Source organism: Schistocerca cancellata, chromosome 6, assembly GCF_023864275.1.
Source record: "Schistocerca cancellata isolate TAMUIC-IGC-003103 chromosome 6, iqSchCanc2.1, whole genome shotgun sequence".
Lineage (NCBI taxonomy): Eukaryota > Metazoa > Arthropoda > Insecta > Orthoptera > Acrididae > Schistocerca > Schistocerca cancellata.
The window spans coordinates 541784595-541805583 of record NC_064631.1 but is presented as its reverse complement, the minus strand read 5'-3'; positions in this window follow the sequence as shown (position 1 = coordinate 541805583).

Sequence of the window (20989 nt, the reverse complement as noted above, 5' to 3'; positions counted from 1 at the left end):
TGTCATTTTTTTTGTTTGTAGTTAACTGTTGCTGTTTGAGTTTACGTAGTGTAATTTTATCACTTCGTGGTAGTGAGTGGAGCTATCGACGCTAGAAAATGGAGTGCCAAGTGGAAAAATCGGAACATTTCCGGTATATTCTTCTGTCTGAGTTCAATAGAGGGGCGACAGCAGTGGAGGCAGCCTGATAAACACAGTAAGAGCCTACGGAATATCAGACCAGCTGCGTGGCTGGATTGAAGAGTTTTTAGCAAACAGAACACAGCATGTCGTTCTCAATGGAGAGACGTCTCAAGACGTTAAAGTAACCTCTGGCGTGCCACAGGGGAGTGTCATGGGACCATTGCTTTTCACAACATATGTAAGTGACCTAGTAGATAGTGTCGGAAGTTCCATGCGGTTTTTCGCGGATGATGCTGTAGTATACAGAGAAGTTGCAGCATTAGAAAATTGCAGCGAAATGCAGGAAGATCTGCAGCGGATAGGCACTTGGTGCAGGGAGTGGCAACTGATCCTTAACATAGACAAATGTAATGTATTGCGAATACATAGAAAGAAGGTCCTTTATTGTATGATTATATGATAGCGGAAAAAACACTGGTACCAGTTACTTGTGTAAAATATCTGGGAGTATGCGTACGGAACGATTTGAAGTGGAATGATCATATAAAATTAAATGTTGGTAAGGTGGGTGCCAGGTTGAGATTCACCGGGAGAGTCCTTAGAAAATGTAGTCCATCAACAAAGGAGGTGGCTTACAAAACACTCGTTCGACATATACTTGAGTATTGCTCATCAGTGTGGGATCCGTACCAGGTAGGGTTGACAAAGGAGATAGAGAAGATCCAAAGAAGAGCGGCGCGTTTCGTCACAGGATTACTTGGTAAGGGTGATAGCGTTACGGAGATGTTTAGCAAACTCAAGTGGCAGACTCTACAAGAGAGGCGCTCTGCATCGCGGTGTAGCTTGCTGTCCAGGTTTCGAGAGGGTGCGTTTCTGGATGAGGTATCGAATATATTGCTTCCCCCTATTTATACCTCCCGAAGAGATCACGAATGTAAATTTAGAGAGATTCGAGCGCGCAAGGAGGCTTTCCGGCAGTCGTTCTTCCCGCGAACTATACGCGACTGGAACAAAATGGTTCAAATGGCTCTGAGCACTGTGGGACTCAACTTCTGAGGTCATTAGGCCCCTAGAACTTAGAACTAGTTAAACCTAACTAACCTAAGACCATCACACACGTCCATGCCCGAGGCAGGATTCGAACCTGCGACCGTAGCGGTCTCGCGGTTCCAGACTGCAGCGCCTAGAACCGCACGGCCATGAGACTGGAACAGGAAAGGGAGGTAATGACAGTGGCACGTAAAGTGCCCTCCGCCACACACCGTTGGGTGGCTTGCGGAGTATAAATGCAAATGTACATGTAGAATAATTTGCGCCTCGTATGAGGAAAATACCACTGGACACATCACGGCAAGAAAATGGGTATTTTCGTGTTTAAAGGAGGATCGTTTTGACATTAGTGATTCTCCATATTCAGGAAGACCTTTGGGGGTCGATGAAGATCATTAATACACAATGATCCTCGTCTCTGAAATCGAGAAGTAGCAAATGAGATATCGATGTTCTTACCGTATATAATTTTATTCTGTTGAAAAGTTAAATGACATTCGAAGCTATATTGCATCTCTGCTCATCTCTCTTTACGCCTTAACTGTTGCTGCTCAGATTATTGCAAGTTAGTTGAATCAGCTGGCTAGCCAGTGTGTCCAAGTTCAGTGCACCTGTAAAGCTGCTATGCCGTATTATCGCTGAGTCGATGTGCGCGTAACGCACAGCGTGAAACGTATCCTTATTATCGTATTTGACTGTATGTACACCCGACAGTTTGGCTTCCGCTCCAAGTGAAACTAAATCCAAAGAGATTCCAGCAAACGCAGAGCAACACATTATGTAATATTTACATCCGGTTTATTCTTATAATGAACGGAGTGTAGAACAAATGTCTCTCTTGGGAAACAGTCCCTCTGGCTCTGCGTTCAATACCGGCCACCAGCAGAACTTCACATGAAGCGTCACCTCTCCCGTTGCCTATTTCTTTAGTTTATTCAGCCACCTGTAACTTCCTTCCCCAAGTGCGCCCGATGTATTCCATATAATGAATAATATGCTCTTTACTTGATGAAATTCCCTGTTCTCATTCAACATCAACCTGGCCTCACACTCCCACGTACTGACCGCTCGACTACCTACACATAACCTGTGACGAAATGTATTTGAAGCTTCACTATTTCCTCTATCATTCCTACCTAATACGGGTCCCAAACTGAACAGCGATCGAGCGAGGGTTTTGTAAGCTACCTATCTCATACGTGAACATCTTCTCCTGAAGATTCTTCCAATGAATCTCAATCAGTCTGGTATCTGCCATTCCCACAACTACGTAGTTTTATGTGGTTGTTCAACGTTAAAGCACTTTGTACCCGTGCACTTGTGTAATCAGATTGATTCAGCTACGCTATTTACCTCAAATATATCCAGAACCGTATAAGATATTGTAATTCTGTTTTTGTTAGTATGAATTGTTTCAATACGGAACGGGACGAGACTAATCGGGTTAATTTAATACAGCATTATGAACACTGACTTTCAGGAACACCTGTGAACGGCTACTTGAATATTAATTATGTCGTGTAGTCCGCTCATTCATTTACATGTCACAAAATTAAATTGTTTAGAAGATCGGCCCTCACACAAATTCAGATACAATTCTGAGGTAGAATTTTTATATATCCGTTTCGCACTTTCAAACATTGCAGCACAACAAATCGAGAAAAGGGCATCTCTTGGATAGGTCTTTAATGTGCTACAGCATTGAAACTGCACATTTGCGCAATAAGCAAGAATGAATACGAAATCCATCAAATACGGCACGATACCTTTGGAATCTGAAATCGTGATTACGCAGTGCTATGTGTTTTTGTTACATTACCTGGGCACAGGACGTGTGATCTCCTCAGCCGACTGCAACACAGAATGAGAGCCCGTTGCACGTTACACAATCAGCCAATCATTTATACTCATGCTCATAAATTAAGTATAAGTCTGATACATGGTGAAACAACGCTCTGGTGGGCGGTTTGTGGATTTAAATCACCTTGGGGTATGACCATGCGGTGCATTTGACCTGCGGTCGTCGCACGATGGCGCTGGCAGCAGTCCACATACGCAGAGGTGTGTTGCTGCATGTCAGCGTACGGTGCAGCCAGTAAGTGTGCAGACGTTTTCAGACATGCTAATGGTGACTGTGTGTTGAAAATGGCTCAAAAGACACATATTGATGACGTTATGAGGGGTAGAATACTAGGGCGACTGGAGGCTGGACAAACACAGCTGGTCGTAGCACCGGCCCTCCGTGTGCCACAAAGTGTGATCTCAAGATTATGGCAATGATTCCAGCAGACAGGAAACGTGTACAGGCGCTACAGTACGGGACGTCCACAGTGTACAACACCACAAGAAGATCGATATCTCACCCTCAGTGCCTGCAGACGGCCACGGAATACTGCAGGTAGCCTCGCTCGGGACCTTACCGCAGCCGCTGGAGCAGTTGTCTCCAGACAGACAGTCTACAGACGACTGAACAGACATCGTTTATTCGCCTGGAGACCTGCAAGGTGCATTACACTGACCCCTGGTCACAGGAGAGCCCGTAAAGCCTTGTGCCAAGAACACAGTACATGGTCACTGGAACAGTGGTCCCGCGTTATTTTCACGGACGAGTCCAGGTATAGTCTGAACAGTGATTCTCGCCGGGCTTTCTTTCATCTGGCGTGAACCAGGAACCAGATACCAACCCGTTAATGTTCCTGAAAGGGACCTGCATGGAGGTCGTGGTTAGATGGTGTGGGGTGGGATTATGATTGGTGCACTTACACCCCTGCATGTCTTTGACGGAGGAACTGTAACAGTTCAGGTGTATCGGGACGTCATTTTGCACCAGTATGTCCGCCTTTTCAGGGGTGCAGTGGGTCCCACCTTCCTCCTGATGGATGATAACGCGCGGCCCCATCAAGCTGCCGTCGTGGAGGAGTACCTTGAAACAGAAGATACCAGGCGAATGGAGTGGTCTGCCTGTTCTCCAGACCTAAACCCCATCGAGCACGTCTGAGATGCTCTCGGTCGACGTATTGCTGCACTTCTTCAAACCCCTACGACACTTCTGGAGCTCGGACAGGCACAGGCAATGGGAGACTATACGCCAGCAGCTGCTCGACCACCTGATCCAGAGTATGTTAACCTGTTGTGCGGCCTGTGTACGTGTGCATGGTGATCATATCGCATATTGATGTTGGGGTACACGCACAGGAAACAGTGGCGTTTTGTAGTACATGTGTTTCGGGACGTTTTTCTCAACTTATCACGAATACTTGGACTTAACAGATTTGTGTAGTGTATGTTCCCTATGTGCCTATGCTATTAGCACTAGTTTTGTGTAATGCCACGTTGTGGGCACCACATTCAGCAATTATCCTTAATTTATGAGCATGAGTGTACATCTACATCTATACTCTGCAAACCAGCGTGAGGTGCATAGCAGAGGTTACGTCCCATTGTACCAGTTATTAGGGTTTCTTCCTGTTCCATTCACGTATGGAGTACGGGCTTCTGAATGCCTCTGTGCATGCAGTAATTATTCTAATCTTGTCTTTACGACTCCTATGTGGGCGATATGTAGGGGATTGTAGTATAGTCCTAGAGTAATCATTTAAAGCATGTTCTTGAAACTTTGTTAATAGACTCTCTCAGGATTGTTTACGTCTATCTTCAAGAGTCTTCCAGTTCAGTTCCTTCAGTACTCCTGTGACACTCTCGCACGAATTAAAAAAATCTGTGAACATTCGTGGTGCCCTGTTCTGTATACATTCAATACTCCCTGTTAGTCCACCTGGTATGGGCCCCACACACTTCAAAAATAATTTAGAACCGTTCGTGCGAGTGATTTGTAAGTCATCTCCTTTCTAGATTGATTGCACTTCTCCAGTATTCTACCAATAAACCGAAGTCTACCACCTGCTTTACTAACGACTGAACCTAAGTGATCATTCCATTTCACATCTCTACATAGTGTTACACATAGGTATTTGTATGAGTTGGTCGATTCCAACAGTGACTCATTGATATTACAGTCACTGGATACTACGTTTTTTCGTTTTGTGAAACGCAGAATTTTACATTTCTAAACATATAAAGCAAGTTGCCAATCTCTGCACCACTTTGAAATCTTATCAAGATCTGACTGAACATTTATACAGCTTCTTTCGGACAATACTTTATAGTAGGTAACTGCATCATCTGCAAAAAGCGTGATTTTACTATTAATATTGTCTGGAAGGTCATTAACATACAACATGAACAGCAAGGATCCCAACACACTTCCCTGGGGAACACCTGAAGTTACTTCTGCATCTGACGATGACACACTATCCAAGATAACATGTTGCGTCCTTCCTACCGAGAAGCCCTCAATCCAGTCACAAATTTCACTTGATGCCCCATATGATACTTTAGACAATAAGCATAGGTGTGGTACTGAGGAAAATGCTTTTCGGAAATCAAGAAATAAATCAGGATCTACCTGACTGGCTTGATCCAAAGGTTTCAGTATGTCATGTGAGAAAAGTGCCAGTTGGGTTTCACATGATCGATGTTTCCGAAATCCATTCCAACCTATCCTAGACCACTTGCTACGCTAAGGATCAGTCCGCCACCACAACCACGTTTTTTGCTTACAATTCAAGCTGTGCTCTTATGCTCCAGCCTAACAACAACTCAGGAATTCGCGATGTATTCGGAAAATATAACCGAAAACAGATTAACCACACTCATAGAAAAAGCATCCTATTCATAGAACAACAGCAAAGTGTTTGTAACAACAAAGAATATAAAAGTCACCTCTTCACTCCCAGCAGTTAACCCTAGATCACTAAACCGTCCGAGAATTTACGATTGCAGTTGGTACAAATTCGTGGTTCCCGCCAACATTTAGAGCAGTTTATTTGTCAGTAAATAGCGTAAAAATGAGTATTTTCTACGTATTTTGTACGTGATGTTCCGCTGGAGATCTTTAATTTTAATTAACTAGTGCGTAAACGGTAAATTATGACTTCCTTTGAATAAAAAATGGAGTAGTAAAATTTAAGATGGTTTATTTTTTTGTCCCACCCTCCTTCAGTGTTCTAGGATTAGCTTTTGTTTATGTCCAAGTGGTACCATACCTTCGGAAATCGTGATAAGAAAATAACGACATATTCAGAATAAAAAAGCCATTTATTTCTCGCAAAGAGAAGCAGCACTGTCATTGCTTGATTCGCATCAATTTGAGATGTTGTCTTACAACCTAGCCTAATCACATCTCTGACGAAAACAAAAGCAGAACCAAAATTATCTACGAAGAAATAGTTCAAATGGCTCTGAGCACTATGGGACTTAACTTCTGAGGTCATCAGTCCCCTAGAACTTAGAACTACTTAAACCTAACTAACCTAAGGACATCACACACATCCATGCCGGAGGCAGGATTCGAACCTGCGACCGTTGCTGTCGCGCGGTTCCAGACTGTAGCGCCTAGAACCGCTCGGCTATCTATGAAGAGATAGCTCTATTGTTTCTTAATTGTATGTGTTTTAGTTTAGTGTGGGAGCGACGAAATAGTCACGAGGTCGTTGGCCGAATATTTCACATGTGCTATGCTCGTTCTAATTGGTTAACTAGATCACGTGTCCTGTGTTCAGATTGCGTAAGAATAGCACATAGTGCAGCACAATCTCGATTTTACAGTTTCAGATGCTATCGTACTGTATTTGGTGGATTTCGTATTCATACTTGCTTATTACGCAAGTATGCAGTTTCAATGCCAAGCGCATTAAAGATCTATCCAATAAACGTCCTTTTTTTCTCGGTTTGTTGCACTATGGTGCCTGAAAGTGCGATAACGATATATAAAAAATTAACCAATTTAGAGGATACTAGATCAGACGCTACACAGTTCGCTGCTCCAAATGACGACAGTCCGTTTCGCTCGTAACAGTGTGTTTCACTTGTAGTTGCAATGCAACGTAGCTCTTTGTCCAATTACAAATAACACGTACCGGGTTGGTGCATAAGTTTAATAAACACAGCAGTAAGACTTTGGTCATCAATAATACAGAGTGTTACAAAAAGGTACGGCCGAACTTTCAGGAAACATTCCTCACACACAAATAAAGAAAAGATGTTATGTGGAAATGTGTCCGGAAACGCTTAATTTCCATGTTAGAGCTCATTTTAGTTTCGTCAGTATGTACTGTGCTTCCTCGATTCACCGCCAGTTGGTCCAATTGAAGGAAGGTAATGTTGACTTTGGTGCTTGTGTTGACATGCGACTCATTGCTCTACAGTACTAGCATCAAGCACATCAGTACGTAGCGTCAACAGGTTAGTGTTCATCACGAACGTGGTTTTGCAGTCAGTGCAATGTTTACAAATGCGGAGTTGGCAGATGCCCATTTGATGTATGGATTAGCACGGGGCAATAGCCGTGGCGCGGTACGTTTGTATCGAGACAGATTTCCAGGACGAAGGTGTCCCGACAGGAAGACGTTCGAAGCAATTGATCGGCGTCTTAGGGAGCACGGAGCATTCCAGCCTATGACTCGCGACTGGGGAAGACCTAGAACGACGAGGACACCTGCAATAGACGAGGCAATTCTTCGTGCAGTCGACGATAACCCTAATGTCAGTGTCAGAGAAGTTTCTGCTGTATAAGGTAACGCTGACCACGTCACTGAATGGAGAGTGCTACGGGAGAACCAGTTGTTTCCGTACCATGTACAGCGTGAGCAGGCACTATCAGCAGCTGATTTGCCTCCACGGGTACATTTCTGCGAATGGTTCATCCAACAATGTATCACTCCTCATTTCAATGCAAATGTTCTCTTTACGGATGAGGCTTGATTCCAACGTGATCAAATTGTAAATTTTCACAATCAACATGTGTGGGCTGACGAGAATCCGCACGCAACTGTGCAACCACGTCATCAACACAGATTTTCTGTGTACATATGGGCAGGCATTGTTGGTGATGTCTCGATTGAGCCCCATGTTCTTCCACCCACGCTCAATGGAGCACGTTATCATGATTTCATACGGGATACTCTACCTGTGCTGCTAGAACATGTGCCTTTACAAGTACGACACAACATGTGGTTCATGCACGATGGAGCTCCTGCACATTTCAGTCGAAGTGTTCGTACGCTTCTCAACAACAGATTCGATGACCGATGGATTGGTACAGGCGGACCAATTCCATGGCCTCCACGCTCTCCTGGCCTCAACCCTCTTGACTTTCATTTATGGGGGCATTTGAAAGCTCTTGTCTACGCAACCCCGGTACCAAATGTAGAGACTCTTCGTGCTCGTATTGTGGACGGCTGTGATACAATACGCCATTCCTTATGGCTGCATCAGCGCATCAGGGATTCCATGCGACGGAGGGTGGATGCATGTATCCTCGCTAATGGAGGACATTTTGAACATTCCCTGTAACAAAGTGTTTGAAGTCACGCTGGTACGTTCTGTTGCTGTGTGTTTCCATCGCATGATTAATGTGATTTGAAGAGAAGTAATAAAATGAGCTCTAACATGGAAAGTAAGCGTTTCCGGAGACATGTCCACATAACATATTTTCTTTCTTTGTGTGTGAGGAATGTTTCCTGGAAGTTTGGCCGTACCTTTTTGTAACACCCTGTATATTCTCCTTCACTATTGACAACAGTCTGCCGTTGATTAACTTTTCGATTCTGCGACTGTAAAAATCACGTGGTTTTGAGGAGAACTCGTCGATCCATTTTCGAAGCCCATTTTCATTCGGAAGGTCGTTTGATAGAGAGCAGAAAAGGCGAAAATCTGAGGGCGCAAAGTCAGATGGATAACGTGGGTGGGGAATGCCTTCCCAACCCAACTCCTGTATAGAGTTTTTTGTCAGTCAAGTAGATTCATTGTTACCGTGGAATACCATCACTTCACGCATTCTTCCTGGTCGTCGATCTTGGATTGTGTCTGGAAGATGTCTCAGTTGTTGACAGTGTATGTCAGCAATGATGGTTACAGCTCGCGGAAGCAGTTCGCAGTACACCAATTGGTTCAAATGGCTCTGAGCACTATGGGACTCAACATCTTAGGTCATAAGTCCCCTAGAACTTAGAACTACTTAAACCTAACTAACGTAAGGACAGCACACACACCCATGCCCGAGGCAGGATTCGAACCTGCGACCGTAGCAGTCCCGCGGTTCCGGACTGCAGCGCAGTACACCACACCGTCGCTGTTCCTCTAGGTCCATAACATTATCTTTTGTGGATGTGGGCGGGTCTTTATAGGGGAGATGTTGCTTTGTTTGGGCTCCATCATTGTTTTCTTTTCCTTATGTCAGCATAACGAAACAATTTTTCGTCAGCGGTAACTGATGAAACGCAAGCTGAGGCGCATGTATGCCCACTTGCTGATTTTTGTGGTTTTGGCTTAGAGCATGCAGTGCCCATAGACCCGATTTTTGAACCTTCCCCTGTGTATGCAAATGTCGCACGATGGTAGAATGAACTCAGTTCATCTCATTTGCTACTTCTCGAGTACAGAGATGGCTCTGAGCACTATGCGACTTAACTTCTGAGGTCATCAGTCACCTAGAACTTAGAACTAATTAAACCTAACTAAACTAAGGACATCACACACATCCATGCCCGAGGCAGGATTCGAACCTGCGACCGTAGCGACAGCTCGGCTCCAGACTGTAGCGCCTAGAACCGCACGGCCACTCCGGACCGCAGAGTACAGAGACAAGGATCATTGTGTATTAATGATCTTCATCGAACCCCAAAGATCTTCCTGAATATGGAGAAGCATTAATGTCTTTACAGAAGCCTAAACTATTAGCAGGAGTATAAGTACAATCAATAACATAGGTAAAATAAGCCTGATACATCAGAGTCTCAAACTAGGGTAGTAAATAGTTATTAATAGAATTTTCCCAACATTTAACTATTGACATTAATAAAATATCTGCAAGATTTAATATAATACACACACACATGTCCCTGCTGTTACATAAGCCAGTGGGTTACAGCCATTTTAAAACCGGATGCATAATGCACTGTTTATAGCACCAAATAACATTTCGTAGGACGACAGTTCAATGTGAAGTAATAAGACCCATAACTCCAGATCGTAGTTTCGTCTCGAATAGCAGTATAAGATAACAAGTATGACCTTCTGGAGATGAAACCTTATACTAGAACTAGGATACTGTGACCAGGCCTTTCTGCCTGGGATGTTACCTCGCAACCTTGAGAATATCTGAAAGTGATATTTATTAAATTATTCGTAGCGGCCGCATAACTCGTGGAATGAGAAAGAAAGTACAGTGTCGTAACTGGTGGCACGCCTCGCAGATTAGCTGAAAGAAAATTACTAATTAGTTTCTAGTATGGCGTCTAACAGTGGCCAATGTTCCGTTAAGGCCACGTCTACTCATGACAAGCAAGGTTTACGTTTACAAATAATTATGTACCTTACTCAAGTATGAAGTACTGAACAATTATATTCAGTTTCGTTTACAACTTACATAGGCTGTTACAGCAAATGTTCAAATGTGTGTGAAATCTTATGGGACTTAACTGCTACGGTCATCAGTCCCTAAGCTTACACACTACTTAACCTAAATTATCATAAGGACAAACACACACACACACACATGCCCGAGGGAGGACTCCAACCTCCGCCGGGACCTACAGCAAATGAACCTCAGAGAATCGTTCTTTCCGCTTCGAGTCATAGAACGGAAGAAAACAAAAGAATAGAAACTTCAGACACATAATCTGGAATGTCCATGGAATATATTGTAATTCAATTCAATTGTTTATTCTTTAGCTTACATCGCCAGCATGTCATTCAATAATTATCACTACATGGCATTTACAAACATCGAATTCATGACCTCCGCAAGAGTTACAGTACAACTACCGTGTTCTGAAGGGCCTAATGACGGACCTCGCGGCAGCCCCCGGCGGAGGTTCGAGTCCTCCCCCGGGCATGGGGGTGCGTGTTGTCCTTAGAGTAAGTTACTTGAAGTCAGATAAAGTAGTGTGATATATATTTATATATGAAAAATATGGTTAAGACTCATATGCTCATAGCACCAGATAATATTTCGTAGGACAGTTCAATGTGAAGAAACACAACCTGTAACTCCAGATCGTGGTTTCGTCTCGAGTTGCAGTATAAGATAGCAACTATGACATTCTGCAGATGAAATATTATACTAGAACTAGGATTCTGTGACCAGGCCTTTCTGCCTGGGATGTTATCTCGCAACCTTGAGAAAATCTGAAAGTGAAATATATTAAATTATTCTTAGCGGCCGCATAACTCGTGGAATCAGAAAGAAAGTTTGGTGTCGTAACTGACAGCACGTCTCGCAGATTAGCTGAAAGGAAAATACTAATTAGTTTCTGGTATGGCGCCTAACAGTGGCCAATGTTCCGTTAAGGCCACGTCTACTCATGACAAGCAAGGTTTAGGTTTACAAATAATGATGTACCTTACACAAGTTTGAAGTCATGAACAACTATATTTTAGTTTCATTTACAACGTGCATAGACTATTACAGCAAGATGAACCTCTGATAAGAACATAAGAAGACAAAAGAATAGCTAGTTCAGACACAGAATCTGGAATGTCCATGGAATATATTGCAATTCAATTCAATTGTTTATTCTTTGGCATACATCGCCAGCAACTCATTCAATAATTATCACTACATGGCATTTACGAACATCGAATTCATGACCACCCCAAGAGTTGCAGTACAACTACCGTGTTCCGAGGGGCCTAACGGCGGGCCTCGCGGCAGCCCCCGGCGGAGGTTCGAGTCCTCCCTCGGGCACGGGGGTGAGTGTTGTCCTTAGCGTAAGTTAGTTTGAGTTAGATAAAATATGTGTGTGATGTCTTTAGCGTAAGTTAGTTTAAGTAGAGCGTAAGCTAGGGACCGATGACATCAGCAGTTTGGTCCCACAGGAATTTACCACCACCACCACCACAAACAGTATGTGAGTTGTTGCTTCGAAAAGCAAGCAACCGATTTACTGCCCAGTCGTTCCCCGAAGCTTGGTTTACTCTCTTTTGCTAACGAACTCTGCATAGAGGTAATTGAACTCTAATCTGGTGGTAACTTATCTTGTCGCCCTCGTATGTCAGTTATGGAGAAGATGTCATTACTTCCGTTACAAATCTCGTACATTCAAAGAAGTGCTTCTCGTAGCACTTGCTTACCGAGAGGAGCCGTGTGCCGGAGACGAGAAGGACGTGCGTGGCCACCTGCTGGTCTCGGGGGAGAGGATATTACCATGGCAAATGGAAGGCCGCGCAACAGGGAGAGGCGCGCCGTGATTTATCGCGTAACGTGCGGTAGCGACAGGCTCGCAACCCACACGCCGCTCATAAAGGACTCGTCGTTTCGTTCCCTCACGACCATCTCCAGGCCACGTCTGTAATGGAACAGCTGCGTCGGCCTCTCTCGCTGGTGGCAACGAGGAATCTGGCCACTTTTTCCTATCCGTTTCCCTCTCTTCCCGAGGCAGGTTAAGCCATGGAGGATATTGTGGCCGGCAACGTCGGGCCGATTCCATCGGATGGAAACTGTCAGAATGATTTCATTTCATTTAGTGTTTTCAACCATTTCATCATATACATCATAAGCAATTGTCATGTGTGGAGAGAGAGAGAGAGGGAGAGAGAGAGAGGGAGAGAGAGAGAGAGAAGGGGGGGGGGGTGAGGGAGGGAGAAAGAGAGCTACAAATACTTTATTGAATGTTTATAAACTGGTGTCACAAAATTACAAATAAACTCATTACTGTAATTAAATTATCGATATAATAAACAAATACTTTTCAAGTCGACATTCAGACAGGTAAAAAATTAAACACTTTTCCTATGTTTGCAAAAATATGTGGCATTCTTATACTAAAAGTAAGTGTCATGCGGTAAATTAGGTTGAGTTTCAATAGAATAACAGGAGAAATAGCTTATTGGAATACGCTTTATCTGTGCTGCGAATTAAAATATTCATTAATGCTGCAGAGGCCGAGTCAACAACTCGGAACCTAATTCCTCTTTAAAATAATTCAGTCTTTTTATTCCTTTGATTTTGTTTTCTTTTTTGCAAATCACTGAGCAGAGTTTTTGAAAGATACAGTGCGCTTTTCTGGTACAGAGCTTTTGTATGAATGTTTCTATGCAAGTCATCTATTTTTGGTGTCATAGCTATGAACTTTAATGTTTAGTGTACACAATTAGTGATGTCATGTACAAATCAGGAAGAGTGATAATTTTAAATTTCTTTAATATATCCCTACGTGGCTCTAAGCCGGAAATTATCACGATTGTCGTTAAAGCTTGAAAGAGGAGAAGGAGATTAGTGTTTAACGTCCCGTCGACAACGAGGTCATTAGAGACGGACCACAAGCTCGGATTAGGGAAGAATTGGGAAGGAAATCGGCCATGCCCTTTCAAAGGAACCATCTCGGCAGTTGTCTGGAACGATTCAGGGAGATCACGGAAAACCTAAATCACGATGGCCAGAAGCGGGTTAGAACCGTCGTCCTCCCGAAAGCAGCTTGAAAGAATTTTCTCAGTGCATTTATTACACCCAGAATTGTATTCCACATTTTAGTAGACTGAATAAGAAGATTTGGGCGCGGTGGTCTTGCGGGTAGAGCACTAGACTCCTTGTTCCAGTTTTTCCAGGACGGCTCTAGCCCACTCTGTCTGCTGCCAAAGTGAGTAGCACGGACCTTTCCCATGAGTGAAAGGTGGCCAAGATAAGGAACCCTCACCCCTATAGTGCCGCGGCCATTGAAATTTCCGTCGATACCTGAATGTCGACCGAGCGAGGTGGCGCAGTGGTTAGACACTGGTCTCGCATTCGGCAGGACGACGGTTCAATCCCGCGTCCGGCCATCCTGATTTAGGTTTTCCGTGATTTCCCTCAATCACTCCAGGCAAATGCCGGGATGGTTTCTCTGAAAGGGCACGGCCGACTTCCTTCCCCATCCTTCCCTAATCCGATGAGACCGATGACCTCGCTGTCTGGTCTCCTTCCCCAAAAACAACCCAACCCAACCCCCACCTGAATGTCGATCTCGACGGCGAGAGACAAGGGTATCGTCAGGAGTGCCAGAGGGAACTGTGTGAGGACCATTTTTATTTTCCACGTGCATAAATGACTTGGCAAAATTAAAAAATGGTTCAAATGGCTCTGAGCACTATGGGACTCAACATCTTAGTCATAAGTCCCCTAGAACTTAGAACTACTTAAACCTAACGAACCTAAGAACACCACACACACCCATGCCCAAGGCAGGATTCGAACCTGCGACCGTAGCAGTCCCGCGGTTCCGGACTGCAGCGCCAGAACCGCTAGACCACCGCGGTCGGCATAAATGACTTGGCAGACAGGCTAAACAGCGGTCTGTGGCTGTTTGCTGATGATGCTGTCGAGTACTGGAGGGTGTCGGTGATGAGGTTCGAGTCCTCCCTCGGGCATGGGAGTGCGTGTTGTCCTTAGAGTAAGTTACTTTAAGTTAGATAAAGTAGTGTGATATAAGGAGGATATAAGATGAAAAAAAAAACAATGATTCAAATGGCTCTGAGCACTATGGGACTTAATATGTGAGGTCATCAGTCCCCTAGAACTTAGAACTACTTAAACCTAACTAACCTAAGGACAGCGCACACATCCATACCCGAGGCAGGATTCGAACCTGCGACCGTAGCAGCAGCGCGGTTCCAGACTGAAGCGCCTAGAACCGCTTGGGCACAATTGCCGGCATATAAGATGACGCAGACAAAATTTGGTGTGAAGAATGGCAGCTAGCTCTAAATGTAGAAAAATACAAGTTAATGCAGATGAGTAGGAAAACAAACCCAGAAAGTACGAATACAGTACGAGTAGTGGTGTGCTTTACACAGTCACGTCTATTAAATATCTAGGCGTAACACCGCGAAGGAATATGACATAGATTGAGCATGTAAGGATTGTAGTAGGGAAGGCTAGTGGTCGACTTCGGTTTATTGGGAGAATTGTAGGAAGATGTGATTCATCTGTAAAGGAGACCGCGAGTGAAGCACTGCTGTGACCCATTGTTGAGTCTTGTTCGAATGTTTGGGGTCCGAACCAGACATCGAAGCAGTTCAGAAGAGGGTTGCTAGATTTGTTACCGGTGGATTCGAACAACAAGCAAGTATTACGGAGATCCTTCGGGAGTTCAGACGGGAATCACTGGAGGGAAGGTGACGTTCTTTCCGATGACCATAGTTGAAAAAATTTAGGCAACCATCATTTAAAGTCAACTGCAGAACGATCCTACTACCACCAACGTACATTTCGCATGGGGACCGTGAAAATAACATTAGAGAGATTAGGGCTCGTACAGAGGCATATAAATAGTCGTTTTTTCCTCTCTCTATTTGCGAGTGGAACAGGAAAGGACATGACAAGTAGCAGAGCAGTACACGGTAACCTCCGCAACGCGTCATACGGTGGCTTGCGGAGTTCGTATGTAGGTGTGGACGTAGACGTAGAAATACGGCTGTAGCATACCTCGCTAACACCTACCCACCTGTTTCGACAAGGACGTTTCCCTCTATCTGCTGTACAAATTATGACAGTGTTTGTTTTCTACGTGCGCATACAACCGTTTGTTAAGTCCACGTTCAGTTTTATGCTACAGAGTGATTTTAGTAGACATTGATGAATACCGTCGTTTTATTCTCTAGGTAATCTCATCTGTCCTACATGTGTGGACTAAAATGCAACAGCTGGAAAAGAAAAAACGCCTTTTACTTCGCCAGAGAAGTGAGGAAAAGAGTGAAATGTCAGGGTCAAATAAGATGTGAACTCTAGGAGTCCGCATATTCTCTATTTGTAAGGAGTGCAACAAAGCGAATCTGAACTTGACGGCCCATTTCACTAGGCTAGACAGTAACGTGTCAAGTTGGGGAGACAGTTCTTCGATCGCTTCTGTCACGCAACGTAAGGGTCATTTTGGGGAGGTTTGCGACAGTTCGTCTAATTGAAAGTTGATTCTTGATTACATTTCACGCAAACAAATCAACAATGGGGCTTTCATAACAAAGCATTAAAAACTAGGCACCACGACAATTATTCAATAAATTCATTAAGACGAACAATGTAAAATTTCATTTTCAGATGAGCTATAATAACACCCAAGAAATCGCTCATATAGGAGAATCATACAAACATAGAATCACTTGACAAGCGGGCTGACTCCCGAATGGACGACATAGAAATAAGCTTCCCTCTCGTAGAGAAAGAACTGGAAGACTTGAAAGCAAATAAATCACCAGGTCCGGATGGAATCCCAGTTCGGTTTTACAAAGTGTACTCTACATCACTGGCTCCTTACCTAGCTCGCACTTGTCGTGAATCTCTCTCCCAGCTCGAAGTCCCTGGCGACTGGAAAAGAATGCAGGTGACTCCAGTATATAAGAAGGGTAAAAGAACAGACCCGCAAAATTACGGACCAATATCCCTAACTTCGGTTTGTTGCAGAATCTTCGAACATATTCTCAGTTCAAATACACTACTGGAAATTGAAATAAGAACACCGTGAATTCATTGTCCCAGGAAGGGGAAACTTTATTGACACATTCCTGGGGTCAGATACATCACATGATCACAATGACAGAACCACAGGCACATAAACACAGGCAACAGAGCATGCACAATGTCGGCACTAGTACAGTGTATATCCACCTTTCGCAGCAATGCAGGCTGCTATTCTCCCATGGAGACGATCGTAGAGATGCTGGATGTAGTCCTGTGGAACGGCTTGCCATGCCATTTCCACCTGGCGCCTCAGTTGGACCAGCGTTCGTGCTGGACGCGCAGACCGCGTGAGACGACGCTTCATCCAGTCCCAAACATGCTCAATGGGGGACAGATCCGGAGATCTTGCTGGCCAGGGTAGTTGACTTACACCTTCTAGAGCACGTTGGGTGGCACGGGATACATGCGGACGTGCATTGTCCTGTTGGAACAGCAAGTTCCCTTGCCGGTCTAGGAATGGTAGAACGATGGGTTCGATGACGGTTTGGAAGTACCGTGCACTATTCAGTGTCCCCTCGACGATCACCAGTGGTGTACGGCCAGTGTAGGAGATCGCTCCCCACACCATGATGCCGCGTGTTGGCCCTGTGTGCCTCGGTCGTATGCAGTCCTGATTGTGGCGCTCACCTGCACGGCGCCAAACACGCATACGACCATCATTGGCACCAAGGCAGAAGCGACTCTCATCGCTGAAGACGACACGTCTCCATTCGTCCCTCCATTCACGCCTGTCGCGACATCACTGGAGGCGGGCTGCACGATGTTGGGGCGTGAGCGGAAGACGGCCTAACGGTGTGCGGGACCGTAGCCCAGCTTCATGGAGACGGTTGCGAATGGTCCTCGCCGATACCCCAGGAGCAACAGTGTCCCTAATTTGCTGGGAAGTGGCGGTGCGGTCCCCTACGGCACTGCGTAGGATCCTACGGTCTTGGCGTGCATCCGTGCGTCGCTGCGGTCCGGTCCCAGGTCGACGGGCACGTGCACCTTCCGCCGACCACTGGCGACAACATCGATGTACTGTGGAGACCTCACGCCCCACGTGTTGAGCAATTCGGTGGTACGTCCACCCGGCCTCCCGCATGCCCACTATACGCCCTCGCTCAAAGTCCGTCAACTGCACATACGGTTCACGTCCACGCTGTCGCGGCATGCTACCAGTGTTAAAGACTGCGATGGAGCTCCGTATGCCACGGCAAACTGGCTGACACTGACGGCGGCGGTGCACAAATGCTGCGCAGCTAGCGCCATTCGACGGCCAACACCGCGGTTCCTGGTGTGTCCGCTGTGCCGTGCGTGTGATCATTGCTTGTACAGCCCTCTCGCAGTGTCCGGAGCAAGTATGGTGGGTCTGACACACCGGTGTCACTGTGTTCTTTTTTCCATTTCCAGGAGTGTATAATAAACTTTCTTCAAATTGAGGAGCATGGTTTTAGAAGGCATCGCTCGTGCGAAACTCAGCTTGCCCTTTTTTCACATTTTATACTGTGAACCATGGATGAAGGGCAATAGGGAGATTCCATATTTCTAGATTTCCGGAAAACTTCTGACACGGTGCCCCATTGCAGGCTGTTAATGGAATGTTATCGAATAAGTTCACAGATATGTGAGTGGCTCGAAGACTTCTTAAGTAATAGAAACCAGATGTTGTCCTCGGCGGCGAGTGTTCATCAGATACGACACTCCCGTCAGCTGTGCCACAGGGAAGTGTGATAGGACCGCTGTTGTTCTCTGTATACATATATGATTTGGCGGACAGGACGGGAAGCAGTCTGCGGTTGTTTGCTGATGATGCCGTGGTGTACGGTAAGGTGACGAAGCTGAGTGACTGTACAAAGACTACAAAATTTCTAATTGATTTGGTGAATGGCAGCCAGCTCTACATGTGTAAAAATTTAAGTTAATGCGGAAGAGCAGGAAGAACAAACCTGTAATCTTCTGTTACAGCATTACTAGCGTTCTGCTTGACACAGTAAAGTCGTTTAAATATCTGGGTGTAACGTTGCAAAACAATATGAAACGGAACGAGCGTGTCAAAACTGTGGTAGGGAAGGCCAATTGTCGACTTCGGTTTACTGGCAGCAGTTTAGCAGAGTGGTTCAACCTGTACGGCGCTGCTGTGGCCTATACCTGAGTACTGTTCGAGTGTTTGGGATCCGTACCAGGTCGGACTGAACGTTACAATGGTAATGTGCCTCTTGAGCAGCTCGATTTCAAGAATATAACGAACGTTTCACTACGCCTCTAGCGATCGAGCGCTCCGTCCGACAGAGTTGCCCACTTTCAAGATACCGTATCCTTTGGCGTTAGAGCTCCTAGTCCAGTGACTTAGCATACACCTGGTGAGCCTGTCATTGCACGGACACTGTTTCTGTTGGACAGCCCATACTCATGATGTTGTACTCTACCTACGCAATGAAGATGATGTCCACACAGGTCTGACATGAGTGACGGCATTTAGTAAGGCACTGGGAAATTCTATTAAGGTTCCCAAATCGCAGGTTCTCATCATTGGTGAGGATCCACCTGAGAGATATCTCTCTACTCCAAGTGCAGCCACCACTGTCTGCTGCTTGGGCATTGATTTTACAAATGATCTTCGTTGTTCAGCAACAACAAACAGCAGATGTTTCCTCCAAACGATCATGGCTTGCCTCTTTGATCACCGGCTTAGATTCATCAACATTGTACAGAATGATGACACATGGATGTCTACCACGCCTCTCGCAGGCCTCATGTGGCACAAGTGTTCCTGGTCGCGATTATTCTAGCTCGTCGTATGTCGATGGCAATGGGATCCTTTGACTGTATTGGGATGTTATTCAAAGTTCTATATGCCCCCCTTGTCCTCCCGGGGGAACGTGGTGGGGTTAGCTTATCCCATGCGCTGGAAAGACCACCATGTGGTTTAGGGACCAGGGTAATGACCCCATCCAGAAAGGTGGCTGGGATCGTTGTTGTTGGGGCATCAGGTCACGACAGAGAACATCGAGAAAGTTCAAAGAAGGGAAGCGCGTTTTGCATCATCATGAAACAGGGGAGAGAGTATCGCTGACATGATACAAGATTTGGGGTGGACATCATTAAAACAAAGGCCTTTTTTCCTTGTGGCGGAATCTTCTCACGAAATTGCCTGACGAGCTTAACCAGCCTGCTTTTACATGAATATGACCGGTCTCCATGTCAACCCGAGTCATGTTATCAGATATTCCAACCCCCTTTTTTAGCTTCCGGCGTTTGTTTCTGGAAGTAAGTTACATCCTTCACTCCTTACCACTTCCACGAATACTCCAGACAAAGGCTGTGCACTATGCATTACAAATGCATTGGCCCCCCAATTCCATCGAAAGCAAGTTTTCCTTAGGTCATATGGCGTCATGCATGGAATGCGATGCATACAGGCTTTCTCGGCACCAGCGTCTAAACCGCCTGGTGTATTACCGTCAATGGCAAAATGGTCAACCAGTTTTGTTTGCACCATATCCGCCTCGCTGACACACCTCCATGTGTTCACAGTGGTGTAGGTGACATAGACGTTCATCGGATCTCGTATGGTCCGTCGTCTGACGTCTGGTGGCTGGCGCAGCGTATCTTGGCTTTCCTTACCCGACTGACACCCGCTCAGATCGCTTTCCGGACGCTTTTATTCCCGGACTTGATTAATTACCCCGCAACGAAAACTAACGTTGTGAATTGGATACGGGGCCGTACGGTCCGTTACCTTTTTGCCTCCGACGAGAAATCTAAATTGGGTTATTGGACGTTCCTTAACGATTCTGCACTTGTTCGCAACTCCATATACGAGCAATTCTTTTCAAATTTTCTGTGGAATGCCTGTCATGACGCCTTCCAGTTGGAGCGTCCAAGTCATGAGATGCTGATACTTATTTTGACGACATGATGCTCTGAATGAAGTATAAACGGAATTTCCATAAAAATTTCGAGAAGACGCTTTTGGATGTTCCACCATTCGAAGGTGCGAGTGACTCCTAGAATAATGGCACATAAAAAAATGAATAAAAATAAAAAGAGCCCCTAGACAACTCCTTTCTTTTTCATCGCTACCCCCCTTTGGTAATAGGTTAATTGTTTTGGAATAAGCATAATCAGGCGCCAACGCCTAAGATGGTGCAATTCTTCTTTTTCCTTAGGACACAAGTGGTGGTGACACTGTAATCTCCCCACGGAAAATTACCCTCTACCACGCAATAATTAATAATGGTCAATCAAATCATCCACATTTATTTACGTATGAAAAGTATCTGAGCA